This window comes from Pinus tabuliformis, chromosome 9 (assembly GCF_031772625.1).
Source record: "Pinus tabuliformis cultivar Carrire ecotype Pingquan chromosome 9, CPIR1, whole genome shotgun sequence".
In the NCBI taxonomy this organism is placed as follows: Eukaryota; Viridiplantae; Streptophyta; class Pinopsida; order Pinales; family Pinaceae; genus Pinus; species Pinus tabuliformis.
This window is the reverse complement of record NC_142307.1, coordinates 1631996128-1632004829: the sequence shown is the minus strand read 5'-3', so window position 1 is coordinate 1632004829 and position 8702 is coordinate 1631996128.

Here is an 8702-nt window from a genome sequence, read left to right as displayed (position 1 = left end):
ACTCCAGAAAGGTTTACAAGACCATCCTGCAAATGTAGAACAAATAAACAGACTAGTTCCCGATGATGCTGTATTTATGAGATCCGCTCACAATATGCAAAACATGATTGATACCGAAAATAGTCCATTGCAAGTGGACAAGCTTGCAATTGAGCCAAAGAGGTAGGCTCCTCCCTGACATGCCGACCACCTTTGCCACCTTTGTGATACCTTCTTGCCTCTGGTGTAGAATCACTATCATAATCCTGCTCATAAACTGACTCGGTCTCTGACATGTTCTTTAAAACCAAGGTAGCGAGAATATATATGCTGATATACAACTGTGTGCAAAATTGACTGTGGATTTTTTCTTTTTCTCAAAATGCTGTGACCAAGGGGACACAAATAAATAAGGGAAATGTTAGGAAAGGGGAAACATTAGGGAAATAGGGGCAATGAGAATAAAACAAGGAATTTAGGGAAGGGAAAGGGCATAGGAATTATGATATTTTAGGGTTTGGGGTGAAGTAGGGAATATTATGGTTGTAATAGAAGGGAGGGGTTAGAATTTTGTAGGGGGATAATGTAGGGTTATATGAAGAATTTTTGAGGAAAATGTTGGTGAATATGGGAGGGGTAGGAAACACAAAAGTGGAAAAACCTTGGCAGCATGTAATTTTGAAACCCTAGCAAACTAGGCCTTTGAATCCACATAGAAACTTTAGGGTTTTTACATTTAATTTTCATGGCACATCTATCATAATTTTTTCTCATTAATCTTGCAAAACCAAGAACTAGCCATGGAAATGAAGCCTACCTGTGGTTTGCTTGAGTTAGGAGAGGAGTTGAATACTTGCTAGCGAATTTCTGGGCAGACTTCCCAACGCGTAGCGCGCCTCACCCAATGCGTAGTGCGCCCCTGGTGCGTAGCGCACGAGTAAATTTACACAGAGAAAAGTGTGCTGATGCGTAGCGTGCCCTGGGTGCGTAGCACGCCCAAGCTGATGCGTAGCGCGCCCTGGAAATGACCCGATTTGCCCACAAAATTGTAAAATCGCCTTAAAACACTATTCTTTGCTCTTGGGATGTAGAATGGTTTGGTTATGAGGAGAAATGTCTTTATATAGACTCCCCTTTGATTTTTGCTTGACAAAAACCCCTTTCCTAATGTTTGGTATTTTGACACTTTTTAGATTAATAGGCTCTGACTTTCTGGTTTTCTCTTTAAAAAAAATGGTTGAAGTAATGATTTTCTCTGATAATTTTTTGCAAGGATAGCTCTGATATGCTCTGGCAAAGGAGACCAAGGCTGCGCTTGAACATTTGGAGAACTTGAAAATTTTGACAATTTTTACAAAAATGAGATGGTGACTTATCTTCAAAACAGAGTTTTGAAGAGAAGTCCTTATTCAGCTGTACAATGACGAAAATTATTGAAGTGATGATCTATCAAAGACATCCCTCTGGCCTGCTGGTCTTCTAAGACTTTTCAAGACAAAATTGACTCAACCCTAGACCTAAGACCTCAAAATTTAAAACCTGATTGTAAATGACCTTTGAAGACTTATTTTAATAAACAGGCCTGAACCAGCAGTGCCAAGCACGAGGGGAATAAGTGACACAACCCACTCCATCAGAGTTATGGCATGCCTAACGAAATGCAACTGATCAAAACTGATGGGACACCTAATCATGAAATGCAAAAGAGCTTTGATCTCTGATGGAGGGATAACTAGACCGACTCTAACATCTCCTACAAATGAGATGGTCTGCACTAGTCGGACATAGGTGCTGGTATGAGAGGTCTATCATCCACAAACTTTGGATGGTTTGGATAGATTTCACTCCTAGTGAATCTCAGCTTCATCAGGTAGCTGTTGATCTTCTCATACTATGCCCAGGGTGATTTGCTTCAAGCCATACAGGGCTTTCTTCCACCTGTCTACATGAGATTCCCGTTCATGAATCTCAAAACTTCATGGGTTGTTTCAAACCCATGGACTTGCTACTTGAGGGGAATGGTCCCCTTGTAATATTTTCCTTCTGTACATCTCAAACATGTAGTTTCATGCTCCTTTTGAATTCAAGCATCTTTGTCACCATCTAACTCACAGATCTCCAGTGCTATGTGTCAATGGACATGGTCCTACTCATGGACTTCCTGTAACTTAATACAACCCTGAACTCAAAAGCACCTTTGAAAATTCTATTTTTAAACATGTACCTTTCCATTGACGAATGCCACTGGTGAGCTCCAGTATTGTAGCAATAATGCTACAACTCCTGGGGCTTCCTGTCTCTCATTTTATCAACCCGGTAGTTCGTACAAACTTGGAAGTGACGGTGCTATATGCACAAGTACTAGCTCTTGTCGCAGCTGTCACTTGGTCAGCTGGCACAAGTCCGCTAGGGATCAAGCCAACTTCTATAGGCTCTCAGAAGAAGCTTGCTAATTGATGGACGAAAGCTATTCTCAAAGGAAAACTACTCTACTTGACAAAATGGACTGAAAGCAAATCAAAGCATGTAAACCTAGGAAACCCTAATTTAACTAGTCTAACCTCTACAATGCAAAAAATGTGAATGAAACTTCTACCAATGCTGTTGTTACCTCTAATAAGTGCAAATGCATGGATCTAAACTACTTGCATCATGAAAGATATGTTTTTGTATTTTTCCTTTAAGTGTGTGGAATGATTGTGATCTTGTGCTAACTAGGGTTTGGTTGTGCAGATGGGATGGAGAAGGAAGGAAAGCATGGGATAGGTTGGGGAGGCTAGGAGAGGTCCCTAGGGATCCTTAGCATCCATCCACAGAGGTTCCTCACATTCAGAAGCTCGGCAACCGAGTGAGTGGTCTCCTACAGGAAGTCTGCAGGGGATCCTACAGGATACTCTGGTTTCTACAGGATGTCTACCAACAGCTACAGGATGACCTACCGTGAGTGTTTGGCATGATGGAGGGGTGATGAAATGGTAGGGGGAGACGTGTAAGGTAGGAATGAGGCTGGTGATGGCTGTAGAAGTGGAGGAATAGGATAGGTAGTGAATGTAGGGAGTAGGTTGGAAGATAGAGGGCTAGGTCAACGAAAGGGCTAGAGAATGGAAGTACGTGAGGAGTGAAAGACTTTGGGAGATAACAGAGTGGAGCAGAGGTCAAAGATGTGTTTGCATGCGTGATCAAGATGGAGGACGAAGTAATGGAACGAGAGAAAGCAGTGTAAATGGAACAAATGCTTGTGACTATCACCAAACCGAAAATGCATTAACTTAGACTACCTGTGCTTATAAATTCAATGAACAACAATCTAAACGCGAAGAAGAATGTGCATGAAGCTGTGGTAAAGGAGTGTGGTGCAGGTGTGAATCATGTGGAAGCATCTAACATAACGTGACTGTGTTTGCAGCAATCATGGAATAAAGAAATGCGTATTTTTGGTGGTTAGTCATGGACTGCACTCCAATCCCAGATGAGATGGCAGTGAGCCTTAACAACCTTTTTGTTGGAGCTCCAATAGATTGTATCTATCCTCTTCTAACCTAAGCAACTGTAAACCAATTCACCATAAGCAAATCCTATCTAAACTCATGAAAACAACTAAATTAGCAACCTGTAATTCGAATTGCATGTGAAAAGGAAAACTCAAAGTGCTGAAACGAAATGGAAACAACACTACAGCAGAGGGGATCTATGGCTCTCAGGTTGGGCCCTAACCTGAGAGCTATAGTCTCGTTAAGAAAACTCAGAGCTAGATCAAAATCTGCCTTCTTTATTCATAATCTGATGTTATGCCAAATTGGCTTACAAAAAGGAACAAAAACTGAGCTCTAGCTCGTACTTTCCAATTACAAGAGTAATGCCAAGGTTCAAAAAGCTTCTCTACAAGGCTACGGCCTCAGTATTTATGCAAAAACGACTATCCAACAGGTGTCCTTGATTTTAGGAGCTCGGCTGTCCAACTAGAGTTCAACTGCAGATCCTGTAGGACGGTCATAACTGCTGTTCCTGTAGAGTAGTTTATAACTGTTGTTCCTGTAGAACAGCTGGCTGCTTCTAAGCTCGGAGGGAAGATGGATTGGAGCTCGGAGTTCTTGGTGGGAATCACGAGGAATGTCCCCAAGACCGTGGACATCCTCTCCTAAAAACCAGCAGTGCCACCTCATTGCCTCCTTGTCTCCTTTTCACGTGGTCTTTTCTCCCTTTTAATGCAAAAAACCTGAAATCATAATGCATTAGTCACGTAGATAAAGTGTCTACCCTTATTCCTACAAACAACACGAATAAACTAAGAAATGCATGCATAAGCAGTAAAAAGTGAATGGTTTGAGCAAATAGAATAGGCCAAAATGAGCCCGAATTGTACCAAAATTGGGGCTCATCATCACCCCCCAGCTGAACCATTTGCTCATCCTTGAGCAACCTTGCCCTGGCTCCTCGTCTTTGGCCGAGAACTAGAGCCCGGAGCATGCTTTTCCTTCCCTGATTTTGGTGGTGCTGCCTTCTCTGCCGAGGGTGGCGCTTCTTCTTTTCTTGTTTTTGGCGGCCCTGCCTTTGCTGCCCCTGGTGGTGACGAAGGTGATGCTTCCTTCCCCTTTCCTATTTCCTTGAGCCTGGCTTCGGAAGGCGACTGGCCTATCCTTCGTGTCCAGGAAGTTATTTTTGGGCTCCCCTTTTCGGGGGTGGCTGATGTTTTAGAAGGGGTTCTTGCACTGGGTGAAGTAGGGACGTCCCCTGAAGTGGTTTGGCTGCTGGGTGGAGGCTGTGGCTTGCCCATGGTCATCCTCTTGCTTCTCCTGGCTTCAGATTGTAGAGGGGTCTCCCTCTCTCTTTTCTCCTTCGGTTTCGGAGGTGTACTGAGGGCATCCAGCGCCGCTGCAGCCTTCTTTTCGAGAATGCCAGCCCTCTCTTTTTTGCGTTTTGCTCTCTCAGAGCTCCTTGTAGAGGGTCCCTCCTTTTCAGATTTCGGGCTTCCTGTGGAAGCCTGTGGTTGCACTTTCGGGCTTCCTGTAGAAGCCTTTTCTCCAACGATTTTCGGGCTTCCTGTAGAAGCCTGTTCTCCAACTATTTTCGGGCTTCCTGTAGAAGCCTTGGTCTTTGCTTTTGGGCTTCCTGTAGAAGCCTGCTTTTCAATGATTTTTGGGCTTCCTGTAGAAGCCTGATTTTGTGTTGTCGGGCTTCCTGTAGAAGCCTGTTTTTGCTTCCCTGTAGACACAGGGGTCTTCACTTCTGCTTGCTTGCCTGCTTGAACTTTTCTTTTTGCTTTGGGTGTAGGTGCTGTTGAGGTGCTTGGGCTGACGTGGGCCACCTCTGCTTTGTCCATTCTGCTCTTCATCCTCTTTTCCCTTGCTGACGGGGTAGGTGTGCCACCTTTTTCTTGGCCTTTCTTTTCCTCATGCTCCTTCCTTTGTTCTTCGGCCACTGCTTCGTGTTCCTCACTGCTAGAGGAACCCGTTTCTTTGACCAGCATTTTAATATCCCCGTCTTTGGTCAGATTGCGAAAGGATTCCCATGAGAGGGGTACCTTATATGAGTGCAATGCCTCCTCCACAAGCAGTTTTATTAACCCATGATGGGCTATTTGATCGGGGATGCCCTTTCTTAGCTTTGTAGCACACTCCATTAGGGAATGCAGTAAAAAGTAAGGAATGCTCAGTCTCTACTCTGCGGGAAGATCAAGCCGATGTCTTAGCTCACTGAGCAGCCGGAAGTGATATGCATATATGATGCTGTAACGCCCCTCACAAGTGATATATTTCATAATGTGCAAACTGACTTCGTTCCATGGTGGTGACAGGCTGGTCCTCCTCACCCCGTTTTTATCCTCAAAGAATTCTTCCTCAAGTGGGAAGAACTCCTTCTTGGCTTGCTGACTCAGCTTTCTCTCGTCTTTGTCCCACGGCAGGCCCATAGGAAGTTCTGTGATCCGACTGATGTGTTCTGGGGTGAGTTTGAGGCTTAGACCTCTGAAGGTTACTGTGGCCAATGTCTGGGACTTAGGCTGCAGAGCCTGCAAGAATTCCTCAGCTACTTCATCATCGTAGCCCTGTAGCTTATCACAAAAATGCATCCATTGTGCTCTGGTGAAGAGCTCAACCACTGCCGGGTTTCTCCTTAATGTATTTGAATCAGTGGGCTCTCGTCTTATAAACCCACCCGGCATGATGGACACGGGGGTTTTGACTAAAGGTGACAAATGCAAAGGCGATTCGGTCTATTCCAAGCAGAGCATGCATACAATTCACAAAACACAGTCTAATTATACTGCTATCCTGTAGAAGCGATAGTATAGGCACAACAATCCGATATTTTTATGACCAGACTGTGAATAATGATCTTGCCACCTTTGAAAGCCAATTGCGGAAGGAGTTTCAGGGTTAGCTTTTTTCTGCCACCTTTTCTTACGTGAGGAATTCCTCTTCCTGTAGAACCGTGTTCCTGTAGAGACTGCTTCCTGTAGGACTGCGTTCCTGTAGAAGCCACACGCAATTCTCAGGGAGGACTGTAGTTGGCCGCGCTCACTGTGTGCTTGACCAGCGTTCTGGTAGCCAACAACTCGGCGTATCAAAATGCAGAAGAAATCAGAATGGCTTAGCCGAGTTGAAGTGTTGGATGATAAATGCGTGCGGTTGATTTAGCCGATTGGATTTTGAACCGGCGCAATCCATGGCGCGGGGGATGAGCTGTCCCCGTGGACCGTTGGGCGACGTCATCCATCCTCCGCCTGCGTTCTCACTCATTGCTGCATTCATTTCCTCAGATTTTCCGCCGCCTTTCCTGTTAAACTCATGCTTCTGACGAGAGTGCTCCCACGTGCATGCCGTTCATTCTCTTTGTCATGTCCGCCACCCAATCACCCAATTACACTTTAACTAGCCGACGTGGCCAGTCGACTGGCCATACGGCCGCTCAACCATTCAATTTTACGCTTTGCAAACAAATTCAAAGTTAGATTCATGCGATTTGATGGAATGAAGGGGAAGACACTTACCTGCATGCGGCTGCACACGATTTTTCGGTTTTTGGACGACGGGGAGCGGATCTACCTGCTGCATGCGGCATACACAGACCCGGAAGCTCGTGGTAACCGGATGCCAACGCTGGAGTGGACGGATTTTCTTGCATGCGCCCGCGTTTCATCTCAGATGACAGTGCTGTGAATGGCATCCACTTGAGCAGGTTGAACTGTTACAGGATCCCCGCGAGGGGTCTCGTAACAGTCCTTTCTCCTTGGGTGCATGCTGCACGATGGCGGTTCTGATCACGATCCTGGAGCTCTTGATGCCTGTGGTATGAGATCCCATCATTTTTCTATTTGGAAATGGCTTTCTCACGAGAACTCATCGATTTCCTTTGTTTGTGCAGGGACTTGGCCGCATGTCGACACAGGTGGTGGAGCATGGTGACAGTAACGTGCAAGGATGCTTAACAGAGGCTTGCATGCATCCAAACCAAGCCATGGTCGCGAAATCTCCTTTTACGATGAATTCTGGCCGCCCAAAACTCCTACAGGAAGTTTCCTGTAGACACAGAGCTTCCTGTAGAAAGTTCGGCCTTCCTGTAGAGAGTCTGCACTTTCCTGTAGAGAATCCGCGCCTTCCTGTAGAAAAACTGTTCCTTCCTGTAGAAAGACAGCAGTTTCCTGTAGAAGATTCAAACCATGATAAAATTGCAAATACCTTGAAAAACATAAGCATTCTTGGAGGAGGAGCTTGTGAGGTGTCCTGGCTGCATGAGAAGGACCTTTGACTTTGACTTGAGAGGCTTCCTCTCCTCCATAGAACACCTGCAATATGCATGCAAATTTCACATAATAGCTTATTGATCTTTTTTTTTTTTTTTTTTGAAAGATAGTAGGGGCGCCTCAATGAGGTTTTCACCCTTACCACCTGCCTTAAGTGCCTCAGAGAGGTTGTCACTCAAGGATCTTTATTTCTTTTTTTCTCTTTTTTTTTTGAAAGATAGCAGGGGCGCCTCAGATGAGGTTTTCACCCCTACCACCTGCCTTGGGCGCCTCAGGAAGGTTTTCACCCAAGGATCTTTATTATTTTTCTCTTTTTTTTTTTTGTTTTTTTTTGTTTTTAGATTCTTTAGGGTGTGCCCAAAGCAGGGGCAGGACCCTTCTCTATGACCAATACTGCTTTCTCCATAGTTTTGATGAACTCTTGTCTGGAGGGAGGCCTCCTGTAGATCTTCAATCGATGCCCGTTGACAAGCATGGGGATGGCTTCCTCATCAATGGTCCGGATAAGAACAGATCCATTGTCATGACATTTTTCCACTGAATATGGCCCTAGCCATCTGGTTCTCAGCTTCCCCTTGAAATCTTTGTATCTGGACTCATACAACAAAGCCCAATCTCCCAGCTGAAATTGCTTGTCATGGAGATGCTGGTCATGCCACACCTTCCTCTGAAGTTGAACCACTTCTGAGTGAAGGAGGGCCTGCATGCGGTGCTCATCCAGTCCATTCAGCTGCAATAGCCTTTCTTGTTGTGCATGGCTGAGATCTAGATCCAGCTGAGCTGCCATCCTCAAAGTGTTATACTCAAACTCAATGGATAGCAAAGCTTTCTTCCCATAGACCAGCTCATAAGGTGTGAAGTCGGTGGTGGTCTTCCAAGTGGTGTTGTAAGCCCATGTGGCTTCAACCAGGCGATCTGCCCAGTCCTTTCTGCTGCTGCTCACCACTTTAGTCAAGATCCCTTCTAATGCTCTATTGGTGAC